The sequence below is a fragment of the Trachinotus anak genome, unplaced genomic scaffold (assembly GCF_046630095.1).
Source record: "Trachinotus anak isolate AG129_WGS33_773 ecotype Australia unplaced genomic scaffold, CSIRO_AGI_Tana_v1 ptg000025l, whole genome shotgun sequence".
NCBI lineage: Eukaryota > Metazoa > Chordata > Actinopteri > Carangiformes > Carangidae > Trachinotus > Trachinotus anak.
This window is the reverse complement of record NW_027273876.1, coordinates 3,308,399-3,327,237: the sequence shown is the minus strand read 5'-3', so window position 1 is coordinate 3,327,237 and position 18,839 is coordinate 3,308,399. Positions and strand designations below refer to the sequence as shown.

Below are 18,839 nucleotides of genomic sequence, written 5' to 3'. Positions count from 1 at the left end.
TGAGGATCTGAACCCTGGTTTCTGTCCTGAACTCTGAACACCCACCATCAGCCAGCCTGTAATCACATGCAGTAAAAAAAAAAGTCCAGCCAACAGTGACATTTCCCTAAAACATACTCATCAAAGCATATTTGTGTTTATAAATGTAATTTTTAAGGAGGCAGGGTTGAGATAAAATAGTCAAAACTATATGACGAAATGAAACATCTGATGCCGATTCCTAATGTTAGGAACAAATTTCAGTAGCTCCCAAAAACCATTGTGGTTCGATAACCCAGTCCCTGTAGTGACACATTCTCCTCCTCTCAGGACTTCACCTTTTGCTCCAATTTGCCTCCTGCAAAGCAACCAATTTAAAAACTAAGCTAAAGTTAATTTGCTGCTATTGTCAGCATCAGTTACCCTTTGTCTGCGAGAGCGTAGAGACCTGCGGTATCAACCACAGGTGCATTCTCAACAGTACGGACCAAACCATCACTGACAACAAAACCACAAGTCTTTCACCGTCTCCTGGCTACTGATGTCTCACGCCTGATAAAACTGTCAGCTCTGTCTTGTGCAGAAACGCTTGAAAATGGTAGATAATGGTGTATGTGACACACTATACATCCTCTTCTGGTTTAGGTGTTGAACACTAAAATAAACTGCCAAAATTATTCTAAATATTAAGGACCCCCTTTCTCCTCCTTGTCTCCCTCTTCCTCTCTTCCCCCTGACCTAGTTTTGGCATTTGATCCTGACTGGAAGATCAACCCCTAGAGGGTGCACAGTGTCAGCCTTGTACCATGTCAATTCCCACACAAAGGGCACGCTTTGTCACTTCATATTTTCAAGGCTCAAAAAACCCCGGCTTTTTCATTGTTGTGTCTGTGGCAGGGGTCATTTCCTGGTGGTGGCCCTGCCTCCCTGTTGTTCTTCCCGATGGTGCACCTGCTGCCATTGTTGACCATCACACAACAGGGAACCAAATGTCTCCGTTCACAGATCATAGCTCTGACCTTAATCCAACATACCTGCAGTGTTTTAGAGATAATCTGTTATATTATCACAACATGTATTTACTTCATCTCGGATTTTATCAGTGCAACAGTAACCTTAGCACATAATCAGACTTGTGAAAGCCCAGAAAAAGGTTTTACAAGAGGCTTGTTCAGCTGTTTTTTACAGATATTTCCAGTTTATTACAAGCTCCTTCATTTGCTTTAAAGAAAAATAAGCAGTCAGACAATCAGACAGGTTCTAAACAAGCCAACAGCTCAGCCACATCATCTTATACTACTTGATTTGGTGAGAGAGTGCACCCAAAATATGAATGCACAGAAAAACAGCTGGTCAAAGCTGAACCAGGATTTGGTCTTTAACTGTGGTGGATCTTTACAACAGACAGTTTTCTCTTCCAGATGAGTTTGTCTAACCTGGGTTTGTTAAAATCTTCTGCTTATGTGTCATGTCCTGTTCTTTTAAACAAATACGCAGCAAGATCTTAGCTATTAGCTCTGTGAGCGAGTGTTATCATATCTGATGGAATTGATGCTTAAACCTTCAGAAATTAGATCCGTGTTCTAATAATAATCAATCATCCTTAAATTCTCTCTTCAAAGTGGAGAAAGTTTTGTTCGAAATACTTTCCCGACGCTCCCTCCCTCTCATCCATCTCCTCCATGGTCTATGACTCAGAGACACAGGGCATTTTCACAGGGTGTCCTTGATGAGGCCCAGCACAAATTACCCAAAGTGCCATCTTTGCCATCGCCACTTACTATTTGACAGCAGGAGAGTGAGGGCTGCTCCTGGCAGGAAGTGAGCCCAGAACCTGGCATTATTGGTGCCCAACCCCGGCCAAGCGACCGACCGTCACGGCCAACGCTCCGCCGGGGGTCAGCAACCATCACGCACGGCAGCCTAATGCTGCTGATGAGAGAGAGCCCGCCCCACAGGCCTGCACACCCCCGAGGTGTGGCCACTCAGCATCAGGTTAACCTGAGCTGACAGACTGTCCACCACGCTGCACTCACACGGGCGTGCACGCACTCACACATGCACCGATTCACAAAAATACACACATACACAGATGCACGAACGAACACACACACACACAAATTCATAAAAAAAATACCCATAGCTACAAAACCTTTTACACACAGACGCACATAGTCACACAAGCAAAGAGGGCAACCATTAAAAAACACTAAAGCCAATGTCAAATGTCAAAATGGACACAACAGCATAACCTAATAAAAGCCAGAACTGCTTTGAGCTAAATGTTAACCCCAACATGGCAATGCTAACAATGCTAACAAGCAGGTAATGTCATTAGTTTTGCAAGTATTTGCTCATAAATCAAAGTGCTGTAGAAAATAAGAATAACTGACCTGATGATGGCGCTAAAGGAAGTTATAGGTTCACCCAGGTCATTACAATTCACTCTAATCTAAATCTCTACTTGTCAAGATATTTACAAAAAAGAAAAAACACACACAAAAGTCAGGGGATCACCAGAGTCTGTAGGATCATCCTCAGTGGAGCATGAATTTTACAGTGATTCATCAAACAGCTGTTGATATGTTTCAGTCTGCACCAAAGTGGTAGGACTGACTGACACTGCTCTCCATAACGTGGCTGAAAGCATCTCCACTAGTTAACAAAGGTTGATAAATCAAAACATAAATGTCCAAACATTAAATACATTCACCTCTGCCTGTTGTCTTGATAGTGAAATGTACGACACATTCACACAAATGAAAAAAGGACAAAGGTCGGGGAGGTGGTGATGGTTTTCACAACAAGTGTATTCATATCTGCTTCTCAGTGTGGTTAGAGACCAGATTAGAAACAGTGTGAAAACTGCTGCAGATCAAATGTATCTGTATTGAAGTGTGTTTCAATCAATTCACAATGATCCCTCAAAGGCCATTATCTCCTCTGCTGTGTGTAAATTGCAGTGGATGATTTACCGTATATATATATTATATATATATATATATATATATATATATATATATATATATATATAAAAAGTTGACCATAAAAAATAAACACAACCTACTGCTGGAGGCACACAGATAATATTTTCCTACATACATCCATTACGTTCCCTAGAGCAGGTTAGGATCCTGTGCTTTGCTCAAGGGCACCTGCAGGCAGTGATGGTGGAAGGCCAAGATGTAACACCAGCCTCATGGAGCATAATGTTCCCTGAAGTTTAAAATGTCACTTTGAAATGTCACTTCAGGTCTTGGCATCTGAGTCATTAAGCAAGCACTGATGCTCCACATCACAGTCTGAAACTGAGATTTTTACACAGTGACGCTCAGGGTCGTGTCACCTCAGCCAACCAGCTTCAGTCTATGTAGGTGAGGACACTGATGCACAGGATGAAGCTTGGTGTCTGCGCTCTGATGTCACCACTCCCCCCCAAAGAAAACACCAAGATCAGCAGGTTGGGACAAACCACTGTGGATACAGAGGTGTAAAATCTACCACAACCATTGCAGGGAATAAACTCTGCTGTGGTGATGTGCAAACATTTTAACACAACAACACACCTGACCTGAAGCAGCAGCAGGTAAAGACACAATGAAAACCACACAGCAGCAGGTAATTGATTACTTAAATTCACAGGAATTCATGACATGAATGTGTTGATAAGCAGCAGCTGCTAATATGTGTAAACCTGGCAGTGAGAGTGAGAGTGTAACCCATAGAACAGATGCTCAGCAGTTAAGTGTAGACACAGTGATAGTAATACTAACAGCCAAAGCATATACACCCTCTATTAGACCTCACAGTTTGCAGTCAGTGAACCGACATCAACCTCTCAAAACTTTACAGTATGCAAAAGCAGTCAAGCCCGTAACACTCAAAATGAGAAAACAGCTCAAACAACAACCAAATGAAACCAAAGCTCAGTCACTCACAATAAACTCAGTTCCAATGCAAATATTGCAAATAGGTAAATAACAGCAATGGAGCAGAGAAAAGTTTAAACGCTTAGCTTGAGGAAGTGAAGCAGTGATGTACGACGTCTCAGCAAAACCTCTGTGGAAGTGTCTCCGTGGTCCCAAACAGCCAACATCAGGGCAGGAAACTCCAGCTTCAGGCCTGAGGTGTGTGTTTGAGGCCCAACATGAGGGCTGCTAACTCCAGGCAGCAGCAACACGGACACCATTTTTCCCTCCACCAAGCCATCCCAATGCACATGGCAGGACCAGTGTGAAATGCTCCACTGCACAAGCTCCAGTAGCAGCAGTTGAACCACAGTTAGCTGGTTAGCGAAGCTGCAGGGAAGCAGCAGTACAGCAGCACTGAAGCAGGAGCAGGGCCTCAACAGCTTAAACAGCCCGCCTTGTGACAAAGGGTGCGTTTGATATGAGCATCAAGGAGGACAGCAAGTCATATGTGACTATAGGAGTTCACAATCAGTTCATCTTATTTTAAATAATTTAATAAAATAAATGTAGTTTCTCAGCAGCAATTTTGTGTCATCCTTCTCATGCTTTCTTATTTCTATTTGTTAAATTCATTGTTGTTCCAGTTCATTCTTATTTAATTTTGAGCTTTTTTTTTAAATCTAAATTAATCAGTTTCTCATTTGCTGGACCCTTTTTTAAGGATGGTGTGATTTTGTTTTAATTCTTTACTTTCCTCTTTGAAAGGTGCTATATAAAAAGGTTAGCATTGTCTTTGTGAGCATGTTAGCATACTGATGTTAGCCGAGTATTTTTGGGCCTGACTCAAACTGGTAATATTTCAGTCACATTACATGGTCAGATACAAATTATCAGCCACAGGAAAGCTATTTATCTCTCATTACCCTGCTGGAAGTAAGAGTTGACAGTCACAGCTAGCACATTTACCAAAAGGCTGCCTGGTGATTTAATAGACTGTCATAGAGAGGCAGCCTCTCTCCTCACTGCAAAATATTAACTATAATTGTGTTTATGGACGGAGATTTTCAGATGTTCAACTGTCCTGGTCACAAGTGACAATTACAAGCCAATGGTAAATGCTAAAACATGCTAAATTAGCACATCATGCTGCTGCAGGTGTTCTCCCTCTATTAAGGTCTGTTCAGGTCGACTACATTTTTGATCAGGTCTGACTGTGCTTGGATTAGGTCTGTTTCAGATTGGGTCCAAAATTTTGCAGATGTGAAGACCTTTACTATATTGGGAGTCTATTGAATTGAGGAAAAGTGCATTTTATTGCACCTTTATTTTTTTTATTTATTTTATTCTCTGAAAAATTACATAGTCTTACTTTAAAGGTCATGTCCTCTCTCCATCAGAAGGACAGTGTGTTTATCTGATGACGTCTGGGTGAATATTTGTCCTGTACTGGACACTTGAGAACCACATATAGTCTTTATACAGATAATAATACATGATTGGTTTGTTTTTTCTTGAATCAGTAATGATTTATTGAAAAATAAAAGCAGCGCTAGTGGGGTTAGGGCGGGCTACAGGGTGGTTGATGTGGGTTGGGGGTGAAAGGAAACACCGTGGTGTTGATCTCCTGGAATGCGGCATGCCAGAAAGCTGGCTCAACTGGCACCAGACCAAATGCCTTTAGCCAGCCCCCCCCAAGCGCCACCACCCCTCTTACTCTTTTCTCTCCCTCTCATGACTCCCACCTCTCTCTCCTCATTTTTTTCTCTCTCTCTCTTCCACAACCCATGAAACAGGAGAGCTGCCATCTCCACTTCCTCCGACCGGATCAGCGATCACTCTGCCCAGGCCTCCGGACAGACGGCATTCCTTCCCCCTGCTGCTGTTGCTGGCCGGCTGTCGCAGAGGGCATCCAGAATAGATCTCTGACGTCCGCCTGGTTACTAGAATACGCCAAAGTCCCAAGAATCAAAGGAACACAGAGGATAGACACATACACACTGTGCATATTTAAAACACAATTAAAGTTATTTATAGACACTGACACAAAGGTACAGAAACACCGATACCTGCAGCACGTCGCTGTCATGGCAAAGCATAGTTGTCAAGAATCAGACCATCATGAATACGTCACATCGAGTGGGAGCCTTCAAATAGTCATGTCAGGCATGCAAAGTGGGGAGAGGGGGGGCTGTGGTCTAAATAGTGACCAGACTGTGACCCCATATGCACATATCAATACTATCAATACAAAAAACAACAACACGAAGGTTGAACCACTGGAGCCGAGGTCCTCCAACGCTGATAAATAGATTTTGTTTTGCCTGATGTAAATTGTCCAACCAACAGTGGAAATCTATGTTTATGTTATTGTCCTTTTTTAACACATTAGCAGTGTGACTCTGTCTCAGCAGCTACTGGATGGATGGGCATGAAATCTGGCACAGATATCCGTAGTGCCCAGGGGGATGAATCCTCATGACACTGGTGACCCCCTGACTTTTCATCTAGTGCCTCCAGCAGGTCAAAGTTTTCACTTTTTCAGCATCTTCTGAATAGATCGCCATGATTTTTGGATGGATCCCAGATAAAAGCAGCTTAATGATGGTGCTCCTCTGACTTTTCCTCTGACATTTGTGTTTTTTAGAGAAATGTCTTGACAACTATTGAAAGGAGTGTCATGAAATTTGGTACAGACATTAATGCTCTTCAGAGGATGAATCCTACTGATTGTATACACAGGTATACAGCATATACCCACTCTGGGATAAGTATCAGTGCATGTCTCGCAGACTGAGGCTGCAGTCAGTCACGTTACAGTCTTTCATGTAATCTGTGCTGTTTACTGCACACTGGGACTTTTGTTCCCTGACTTTAGTCTTGAAGGCAGCACCTCCTCCCAGGCAACATAACTACACCAAGTCTGGGGAGAAGCGCTATCTTAAGGACAGACAGGGAACAAATGCTTACTGCTGTGAGCTGGAGGGAGCTGGACCTCAAGAAGGAGACAATGCAGTGGACTTAACACTTGATAGTGATGTTACACCAGCAGGCGCAGGATGCGGCAACACTGTAATATATAAATCCTCCATTACAAGTAAAGGTTATGCACTGGCATGTGTGAATGCTAAGCTATATTATTTATTACTACTGATGCATTTGAGTGGAGGCTTTAAATAATATTTTAAATTATTTTATACATCCTTTTATACATCCAGTGCAGCAGTGCATCATAAAGACACCACTCCACCACTGTTTAATGCACTGTTTCATTTTTTTGTCTAATACTTTGGCTTAAGACCAAATAAACAACCTGTGAAACTCAACTGCAATTTGTCGTCAGTGCTAATTAGCAAATCTTAGCACGCTAACATAAGATGGTAAATAAGGTGGTAAATACTGTACCTAATGTTAGCGTCGGCATCGCGAGCATGTGAGTATACTGACATTAGCGTTACACTAATACACAGCCTCACAAAGCCAGAGTGGCTGTAGACTCTTCTGCATCATGTTTGACAGGTGTAGTGTTACATGACAGTAATTTTTTGCATCTGTTAAATGTGACACATTGCATTGTGGGATAGATATAAACTAGTGTGCATGCCACGGATGCTATTTCATACATTGCATCGCGGGATCTTTGAGTTCTCCCTATTGTGCATAAATTACACACTCAGAATTAGGTCAATAAAATGGTGCAGGGTAAATATAATGCACTAGACAGCAAGAGGCAGTAAAAATGCATCAAAGAAACACAAGAAGATGTTGTGGCTTTTATGAAGAAACTTTTGAAAAGGCTGGGGAGGAAATGAGGGAGGGGTTCTGGCAGTGGATGACACGGTTGTCACTTTTGCTGGGGGTCCATTTGCGTGATTCATGTTGACTGAAGCCCTGCGTTTGTCAGAGGAGGTGTCTGCAGTAAAAGTGCCACAGCCCTCCAGATTGACACTCATTAGTGAGGGGCTCGGAGGCAGAGGGGGCCCGCAGGGGGCAAGAGGGCAGGGAGGAGGGCGAGAGGCCACATCCCACTAAAAATAAATTATTTCTAATGATTGATACAGATAGCAGTGGACTGATAGGGCCAGATGAATCAGAGGGCTTAGGTGTTGGCAGTGGCAGGCAAGACCTCTGGTTGGCAGGCTGTTGTCAGCTGAAACGCTGCTTAAAGCCACCGTGTCCGGCTAAACGTGTCTGAACTGAATCCCAACACACACATACATGCACACACCACCTCACTACCAGTACACCTCCCCCTCCTCCTCCTCCTCCTCCCCCCTCCTCCTTCACTTGTTGTGCTTGACCACCCCTAGCAGCGCCCCTCTGCCTCCTGCCACTCAAGCTATAGACACAAATATACACACTCACATTACACACATTGCACACAAATGCCAGCGCTCGCCCAGGAGCGAGTGAAACAAACAGGGGCTACCGGACTCCAGCGTCTGCCTACACCCACACACACACACACACACACACACAAACACACACTTGAGCTGTAGCCTCCTGTGCTTTAACCCTGCTGCACTTTCCACGTCTTCACATCCCCCAGAACGTCGTGTCCATCACTGTGTTTGTGCATTAAATCCGCGGCTCAGGTCATTCATCGCTCATGTCTCAAGCTGCCAATCATTCAATCAATCCCGGCTTCATTACAGTGATTGTAATATCAAGGCCCCCAGCATCAAGCTCGCAGGATGTTGAGGAGCAAGGGGGCAAGATTATTTTAATACAGCATTCAGATCAGATTTCCTTCAAAAGTAATTTTCTGCTGCACCTTCTCAGGCGGTGTTCTTCAGAGACTGAGTGAGGGAGCAAAGGGGGTCAAAAGTTTGAAGTGGACCGTCACTTGGAAGTTGTTAAAGTTGATACAACTGTTCTCCCAACAAGGAGATGGCTATGGCGAGACCCACCAGCATTTCAACATGCAGTTATCTCAGTGTTTTATCTTTTCCTGCCTCCACCACATGACATGTAAAAGCAGTTTCCTCAGCTTTAAAATCAACAACATGCCCTCCATCATGCTGCCAATTTGAGTTTAATTCAGTTTAAAGTTAAACATATATAAGAACAATATCAAAAATAGATTAAAATAATAAAATGTGGGTTAAAGTCTTTATAAAACGTGTTCTGCGGGACTGTTAGGAGGGTTAGGCATAACAGGTGAAATAAAAGTCAGGTTTGCAGTACTTCAGACAACCTTGCACTTACACTTTGGGCGAAAAGTGGTGAAATCCCACCAGTTCCATCTAAATCATGTTTGCAAACCAGTATATGATATGAAATGACAGAATACACTGGAAATCTGGTGTAATGCTACAATAATGCTAAAAAAAAGTTTCATGTTTTTAGTGTAAGGGGAAAAGCAGGGTAGGTGCACTGGCAGGTGAGGCAAGTGGGGGACAACCGTGCTGGAGAGGGAGAGAGCAGAAGGTCTGAAACTGACTGTTTGGTTGAGTAATAGTGGATTGGTGAAACTTCACCTGGTGACAAGTGACCCCTGACCGTGTGAGCCACACTCAACTCACTAGGAGAAGAGAAATGGTTGGAAATGAAAGAAAACACATGATCTTTCCTCTTCTTGTCCCTTCATGAGCCTCAGTGAAGCACAACAGTGCTTCTAGGGCGAAGGGAAGGAAAACGTAGCCAAGTGGGTCAGTCGGGTCCTGAAAGTGTGGCATCTCACTATTCTTTAAAAAAAGAGTCATGTTTACAATGAAGCATTTTACTGACTTCGGGAAATGTGATGCAATTCACCAAACATTTCACTGCCAAGAGTTAAACTTCTCACATTTCTGCTGGACATCCTCTAAATTCCAGCAGTTACGTTACAGTAACTTAAAGGATAATACAGCCATTTCTCAAGTGTCAGTGTGGGATTACGAGGGCAGGGCAGACGCTGCAATTCAGAAGGAACCATGTGACCTGTGTGAGGGTGGATGAATCATTAAATATATAGACCGTGTCTTTGTCTGGATAGGTGACACAGACCCATGGAAATCCCTGGCTGAATTAAAGCACCTGACACCTAATTCAGGAGGATTTATGACCTGATAATTAGGCATTAGAACGAGAGCCTGTCCAGAGTGGCAGCTGTACATCAGCTGCCACTCTGGACAGACAAAGACAACAGAGCTTGTCACTGACGGAAAAACTCTCCATGTCCCAAATAACTCCACCAAATAAACACACACTCGTGAAGTAAAGAAAAGTTGACTGTGTGGACTTATCAGTGAATTGTTTTCTTTAGTTTTTCAATCTAGATTGTTACTCATTTACTTATTTTTCAGATTACTTGTGGATGAACCGGATTAAGCAGAGTGCATAAAGGGAGTCACTGTGAAAAACCAAAATTATAGTAGATGAGATGAGTAGATTTTTCTATTAAAGGAATAGTTCAACATTTATTCACTTATTCATCATCTTAACTATAGTTAGATGAAAAGGCTGATACCACTCTCCTGTCTGTAAACTGAATATTAAGCTATAGCAAGGAGACGGTTAGCATAGCTTAGCTCAGTTTAGTTTAGCATAAAAACAGGAAACAGCTAGCCTAGCTCTGTCCAATGGTAACAAAATCCACCTGTCAGCACCTGTTTCCAGTTTTTATGCTATGCTAAGCTAACTGTGCTGTAGCTTCAAATGTATCATACAAACATGAGTGGTATCAATCTTATCCTCTAACTCAGTAAAAAAAAAAAGCTTCCACTTTGATTGATGTCCCTCTTCCTCTCATAAGCTACATTTCAACAGTCATGTTATCAAATAGCTTCTGTTTGCTTGAGTTCTGCATTAAATCATGAACACATTCAGTCTCACTCCCATATTCTCTCTCTTACTCATATGAAAACATACTATACGAACTGCCAGGTGCACACTCTGGGCCACTGGCCAATAGACGCACAACCACACAACCACAACTACTCATTCACAATTTTAGTTATGTATAGAAAATGTCAAGGAGGAAACTCAAGCCTTTAATGCTCAGTAACTCGGTTCACAGTCGTCCCATAAGACTTTATATACTCAACCTGCTACAAACTTTTCATTTGCCTGTAATGAAATCCTCAGCAGTAGTTGACCCCGGAATAACTGACCCTCACAGCAGCACTTAGTATAGCAGGGTCAGCTCGGACCTGACAAGGGCGATGATTTCTTCATGTAGTCAGAGGGCGAGTGGACGGCGGCTGAAACGGGGAGCCTGTCTCATATGAAGTGGGTGCAGGGTGGGGGGGGGGTGTTGGGAGGTATGGTGCCTGTAAGGGAAGCCTGGCAATGTTTTGGGAGGGTGGTGTGGTGGTGGTGGTGGTGGGGGCTGCGTTCATGGAGCAGGCCGGAGGAATGTGTGGAGGTGCACAGCTGCCCTGTTTTGTCATAGCCGTGCACTGTGCTGTCTGTCTGAGTAACATAAAGCTGCCAGTGTTGTGTGCTCATGAGCAGGACCTCCCATGGACCTGCGGGCCCCAGATGCACAACCCAGCATGAATGAACCTACATGGGCACCAACTAATGAAGCTACGGCTACACTTGAAAGCAACACCAGCCATCAGTCAGACGATAGTTTATTTTAGTTTGGCTCATCAGGCGGTCCAATCTATTATGTGCTTACAGTGAAACCAGTGTAAACCACATGCCAATGCACCTCTGGATACATGACTTGTGTTGAAATTTTCACAGAAATTACAGAAAATTTTAATCAATTTTACACAAGAGTCACTTTTTACGCCATGCTCGGCTCAACTGTATAATGTCGTGTGTCTGTGGCGTGCGGAGATTAAAAAATGTGGGCATTCAGCAGGAAGTGAAGGTCTAATGAAATGGTTGCATTATGAGAAGTGTAGGTTCCAGTGGTGCTGTAGCTTGATCCATATCATTGACTAATACCTCAGCCTCTGCTGCTTCTATTTGCAAATTCACAAATCTTCGTGAAAATGCAACGTTAAATCACCGGAGAACAAACACACATTCATCATTACATGTGTCACATCGAGCGTTTGCGTGATGGAGACACAGATAACTGAGGAGGAACATACACAAATATAACATTTTGAGGAGGATTTTTAGCAGATAACTGTAAATAGTTCTTCCGAAAGCAGCTTTGAGATTAGTTATCAAGGTTTTCTGGAAAAACTAAAAGATAAACACCTGAAAAATCATAATGAAAGTTTTGACATATGAGTCAGACCCATGCAGACTCAGATACCACTGTAGAAGATGTATCTGATGCAACTGGCACAGTAACCTACTGAGCATCAGTCACATATTGAGGCTTTAATCCTGTATCTTGTTGACTCGACACTGAGGGATGAATAGTAATAGGACAGATCTCACAGCTTCTGGTGCAAAAAGAAAGTGGAAATTCAACCACATGACTGGAGCTCAGAGCAATGAGGACTACTGTACAGTATGTGTTGACCTTGAACACTTAGCTAATTGAAAGTTGAGTTTCAGGCGTTTGATATTTTCATGCTGAAAGGTCACATAGCTGTGGAGTGTGAGGCCGCTGCTCGCTGCGTTAGGTTTACACATACCCCCTCTGTGTTTATAGGGGTTAGCGAGGGTTCAGAGGTCAACCAGAGAGTCCACACTGTCCCATTACTCTCCCCCCTTCTAAACAAGCTCTTGGAGAAAGTGGGAAGTGTTTGGGGAAGGGTGGGAGTCACACCACAACACGTGCTAGTGGTGATGTCTATGAAGTCCACTGAGGATCAGGGTGGTGGCTTCAGACCAAAGAGGTTTTTGGGCTTTTGGTCAAGTTTTTTGCAAAATACTTTGTAGAAGAAAAATAAACCTGCAGAGCTTTAGTCGAAGCTTTTCAAACTTCTACCTGTGTGCATCCTGTTTCCATGTTTTTTCAGGCAGCGAGGAACACTTTCCGAAAGCATGGCTTAATGCTCTTTATGTTGGATTGTCATCTGAGACCGGAGAGTACAGCTGCAGGTCTAGTGTTGCCCCACGATGGCTGGGGATGTCTGACAGGACAGAAACCCACCCAGCATTGATTACCAGCTAATTATAGGCTAAGGAAGTAGCAGCTTGTTTGTTTCTGGGTTGCTGAGGAATACATTTGCACTTCACCAAGAGTTCATGAGCTATCAAGTGCGAATTCCGCTGAGCACTAAGTGTTATCATTTCTATCTCACTCTATCTGGAGCTCGCAGGATCTCTCCGTTCTCTCTTTCCTCACTTAATTCCACCACCCTCTGTTTTCACAGCCTCTGTGGGTGGTGCCTCCTGAAGCCCTCTTTCACACCCCGTGCACAGATCTGAATAAACATATGTTGCGTTAATTATGAACCAGTGCCGTGGTGCGCCTGCCACAGGAAGGCGTTCTTCAGGAGCCACTTTGGAGAGTCTGGGCTCCAGCTAAGACGCTCTAATGAGAAACGTTTACATGGTGATTATGAGGGACGTCCTCACTCCTGCTTCTCACAGCTCCCAAACACCTGCTCCTCAGCGCTGCCTCGCACACACACCCACACCCAGGCTTCATCACATTTTTACCACGGCCCTTAATAAACTTGTCAATGCCTCAGCACTTGTGCAGCAGAACTACATCTCATATGAAGCCTTACAACATATATGCTGCAGAATGTTGAGTTTACAGGGTAACGAGTCTGTTTCCATAAAAATACTTACTGGTAGTTAAAATGTAAAGTGGTAGAAAGCAAGACAAGGTAGTAAACGTTAGACAAAAGGAAATACTGGGTGCATCCTTTTCTCTAAAATGCCCAAAATTACACAGCAAATCCCAGGATGTATTATAAAGTGTTACCAAATGTTGCTACTGTATGTGCTGATGTGGTCTCTGCCGATCCAACCCATATTTTTAATGATTAAAAACTCTCTAAATAATGTATTGATGTCATTGAGGCTGAATGTTAAAAGCTCTATAAAAAAGTGAAAGGAAATTTTTGAGCTCTTCCAGCCAGACACCCATTCCCCCTTAATACTGCACTGCAGGTCATCTGAATTAGTCTTTTTAAGTACATTCTCTGTAATGCAGATTATACAGTATACCTGAGGGCAGTGTTTCTCGATCTGCGGGTTGCAGCCCTCCAGGGGGTTGAAGGATAAATCTGAGACTTTGGATAGTTTTGGATAGTTTTACCCTTTTTATTTAGATGTAATAATCTGTAAACATGTGCAACCTGTGACAAGGGTTCACAAGCCAAAAAGACCGGAAATAGATCTTGGTGCTTTAGTTAGCAAGGTTGGCAGCAACTTCTTAAAGTTCAGAGGTTTTGTTGTGATATGAATACTGATGAAACATTTTCCATTGTGACCAAGTGATAAATCTCTCTTGTGTCTCCATGTGATGATAAAGTCATATTTATTAATTAGTCTGCTTGTCACAAGCACCAAACTGCTGTTCGACTGAAATGAATGCCACAGCTCAGACTGTGCATTGAGTTTGATTTGTGATCTCTGTGTCAGGCGTGTCATGCCCACCCACATCGGCACAATGTCGAGACGCAGATATTTATGGCCGGGGGGCTATGCACCCAACAGGCACAGTTGACTTAAAACATGAGCAAGGAGGATAAAAAAAATCACGCTAAAGAAATGATAATTTTGAAACTATAAGGAGGTTTCATTTCAGACATGTGTGGCTTTGATAGAGTTAATAGGAAGTAGATAATAATGGCAAGCATATATGAGTTTGACATGGTGATCATGGTGAACGTTGTGGTCATGAGTCAGAGCAACATGTAGCCCTCTCAGGTTTCAAAAGGGGGGTTGGCGGGTTTTTTCAGTGCAGATTTAGCGGGAACAAGTTGTAAACTAACTGGTGTCAACCTGCTTTAAGGGTTCAGTGAGCTTCTGACGAACTCCTGAACCCAAAGACATCTTAAGGAGAAAGTACACTCATTTTACTATAAACGCCACACTAACACTGGGTAGTTCCTCTCTGTGCTCTCAGAACAGCCTCAGTTCTTTGTGTCATGGATTCCTCAAGATGTTGGAAACTCTGCTCCATGTTGACATGACTGCATCACATCATTTCTGCAGATCTGTCAGCTGCACATTCATGCGCACACTTTCAAACACTCTCAAACACCTTCACAGTGTTGCACTCAGAAAGTGGCAGAAGCAGTGTGAAGAATGCAAAAAGTGAGCTTGAGAGAAAAGCCCGAACCCTGGCCTTCTTTTCTCACCTCCGCACACCTGGGCAACTCCATGAAGTGGACGTTCCTCTGAAAGTTGAGAGTTCAGAGAGGAGGCTGCAGTGTCTGCACCACAGGGAAGGTAGAGTCAGCGTTTAAATACTGCAGCAGGTTGTAGAGTCGATTGACTGATGAGTTACAGGTTCTCAGGGTAACTGGAAGGAGCTGGGACGAGGAAGCCAGCACAGACACACAGGGAGGGAGAAAGATAAATTCAGGAACACTGTGTCTCAAATTGTGTACTTCCATATTCATACTTGCTATTTTGAGTGCAGAAGTGCATTTACACCAACAAGTATGGCAACACACACTGTGGCCCCTTTGTTGACTTCATAGACTTCGTAGCCCGCGAAGGCCGAACTAAAATGAGACGGGCTGGTCTCTGGGTCTCTGGATTATTTTCGCGTCACCAGCTGAACCCACCCTTACTGTTGTGTCAAACAGCATGGTTCCTGTCACCCAGCAACCTTGTAAATGTGTAATTTTTTTTTCACACAAAAACTTGAGGTTTTGAGGTTGTTTTTTTTTTTTACTGAGCTGAAATCCAATACTTACATTTAAAAGTATAATCCTCGGGCTCTGTGTTGTTGTGGTTTGCTTTCATTGCAAGTGCACAATGAATCTTGGGATTGTTTGGGCCACGAAAGAGCCTCCCATTAGAGCCGTCATTGCCCTGGAAAAAGGGCCACATTTCTGGGCTGCATTTGACAGAATGGGACAGCCTGGTCGCGCCACTGTGATGCAATCGGTCCCCTGAACTGGGACACAGTATTATAAATACCCGGATGGTGCATTCAAGAACAGTCAAAAAATTAAGTGTACAATGATGGACCCTTCTCACCATTGACAGTTGTCATCTTGGCTACGTAGCCGAGGGGGAGGGACCACCAACACATTCACTAAACTGTGAAAACAGCAACCGAGGAAGGACACGTTGTCAGCAACAATCGTGGTCACATGTTGCGGCCCTCATTTCCAGTAAGTGCACAACAGCAGTATTTGATTTGAGACAACTCACTGCACCAGTGAGTGTACTGTGTACGCAGTGTACTACATGTGAGTGTACTGACTGAAGTATCCAGTGTGGGACACAGCACATGTCCAATCCTAACACTTCGTTTGATGCATACCGAGGCCTTTAATGTCAGCCAGGAATCAAAGTGTCATTAACGACAGACTAAATAAAACTGGGCTCATTTTCAGGTTTCAGCCAGTTAATGATTTCATGGTGTAATTCCCACAATCTAATAATCGTCACCACCTACTTCCTCTTCCACAAAACAGCATCTCTTTTAATGGAGCGGCGTGGTGATACTGTTAATGAAGACATGTGAAGACATCTGCTGATGTGTCCGTCTATCACGTCTAAATCTGTCGGCCCACAGAAGCCGTGTCGAAGTCGGCCACACTTGATTTAACTACATTCTTTTACAACCGTCAAGGTTTTATATCAGGGTCTAGTTGCAGGGCAGCTCCACCTCTCATGTCTACAAGTATGAGGGATATTATAATTCACTATTTATAACTCCTGCTCACCCGGATTCACTTACGTACAACACAGGCCTCAGCAGAGTTTTGATTCCTGTGAAATCAGAGGATAAAATTTCATTTGTTTCAGGCTTCACTGAGATTAAAAATGCATTACCCTGTTCAGAAATACCTGCATCCCCCTGTGTGTTTCTGCATCACGTCTGTGCACTCCAGAGCCACCTGACCTGCTAGTAACACCTCCAGGAGAAAATGAAAGCTGATTGTGCTTCACAAGGTGATGGCCTCGGGGCTCTAACCGGAAGCAGGGGGAGAGGAGAGGAGGAAATGGTGACTCCAGCCCCGGAGGTGGGGGCTGGTGGGGGTTGGGGTGGACACGCCTGGCTGGCCGTGGCGGCCGTGGTGTCGCTCCCACTGTGGCCCCTCTCGCCACCCGTGTCAACTCTGATGACTTCAGCGCGTGCCCTTGTGAGCTCACCTTGCTAGAAGAGACGCAGGAAGTGGGTTTAGAGCAGTGACAGTGTCGAGGGGGGATAACTGTGTCATACCTGCACTGGGGGGGTTTCATCTATTAATGTGTGTGCGTTCACATGCACATGCAGCTGCTAATACCTGGGGGTTATCTCTCTCATCTGTGTTTACGGAGCAGATCCTCTGTCCAGGCTGGCCGACCAGTGACGTCCAAACAGGACATTAAAAGGTCTCAGAGAGCAGAGGACGCTGCTGCTTCACTAAACCACTTTCTCTTTCATTCAGACTCATGTGTGATTGGTTATAAACTGTGTGACATCACAAAGCCACGCTCTGACAATCACAGTAAACGTTTGTGAAAGTTCTTTTTGCATATTTGACTGGTACTGAAACCTTACCTGACGCTTTCTGAGGTGTTTCTGCTGCCACAAACGCCAACCTGTTCAAAAACGAAGCAGCTCAAAATGATCCAAAGTATATCCTCAGCCAAACTTATACATTTACTCCTCCGAAGTCCTCCAGGCCCATTGAAACATGCTAATAAACATGCTTAAAACAGGTTTGTTCTGGGGGTAAGATCATCTGGGTCTTCATCTCATGTCTATTATGACTGTGGGTCGTGAAACTTTGTTCTCCACTGTTGACGGATTTGGGAAACAGGGCCTGACTTCTCAGAAAGAAACAATCCACTTCAATTAAATCAACATATTCTGTACAAAACACAAATTCCTTCATTAGTATTATTGTATGAGCACCGCATCCTGACATGAATATCTACATATGAGTGTTTCATCCTTCTTCACTTAACAAATAAAGGAAAGTAAGAAATATAGTAGGAGTTATTTTAAATGTGAATTCCATTAAAAATTAAAAGTCCTGACCTGAAGCACTTTAAGTTGAAAATTCAGTTGAAATTAATTTCAGAAAAGTTTTTTTTCCTTAAAACAAATTGTAAAATGAAAGTTTTAAAAATGCAATTTATTTGATTTTGCATACATTTACATTTTATGACTCGACATAGCAGTAACAGCAGTAAGTGAAATACCCTAATAATGTAATTAATACTTACCCCACGCAGCCTGTGGCTTTGTTCATTGTGCTACTTTTTTGAGGTGTTTTTCATGATTGAGATGGAAAATGAAAATCAAATCTGGTTGATGATTCAACCTGTCAACTCGTTTATGGTAAGAAAAGACTACAGAAGTGAATAACTGATTTCCTTCGGTGCGACTCACAGAATCAGCCATGATTGACTTCAATTATAATAAATCACAATTTTGTGAACGAATTTAAAGAGAAGTTCCCTTCAAGTCGACCGTAAAGTGGCTGGAAGAAAAAAAAATAGTTATCCAAATCAATTTTCTCATTTTCTTTATTTAAAGAAAAAAAAATCGAGAAAATTGGAAAATGTGTAACTCACACAGCAATAGTTTATTTTCCTGTTTGATTATAAAGTGAATTTAATGTATAAGACAGTGTGAATAGTTAAGTTGTAGCCTAGTTAAATTATTAAACTAATTAATGATGGTTAGTTTAAATTCTGTTTGTCTTAAGTTTCAATTCATCTCTCAATTCAATTCTCGTTATAAAACAATATCACAGCAACATTAATTATTCATTCACGCTTAACGAAAATGTACAAAATAGGGAACTTTGTCATTCAGTTATAATTTCATTGCAGTTAGTTTGAGTCATTTTTATTTCCCGTGGTGTTATTTTAAAATATCACTAATTATCGATATTTAAAAATTGCTTTTAAATAGAAAAGAATGGATCCAGTGGCTTTGCTCTTAAAGGGCGGCGGAGTTCATGCTGCTCTCCGCCTTCA

General features: G+C 42.9%; 1 protein-coding gene across 1 annotated transcript in view; it reads left to right on the top strand.

Annotated features, from left to right (window-relative positions):
• The window catches only part of cdk5rap3 (CDK5 regulatory subunit associated protein 3), a 288,850-nt gene that overhangs the window by 210,589 nt on the left and 59,422 nt on the right, over positions 1-18,839 (top strand). The window lies entirely within an intron of this gene.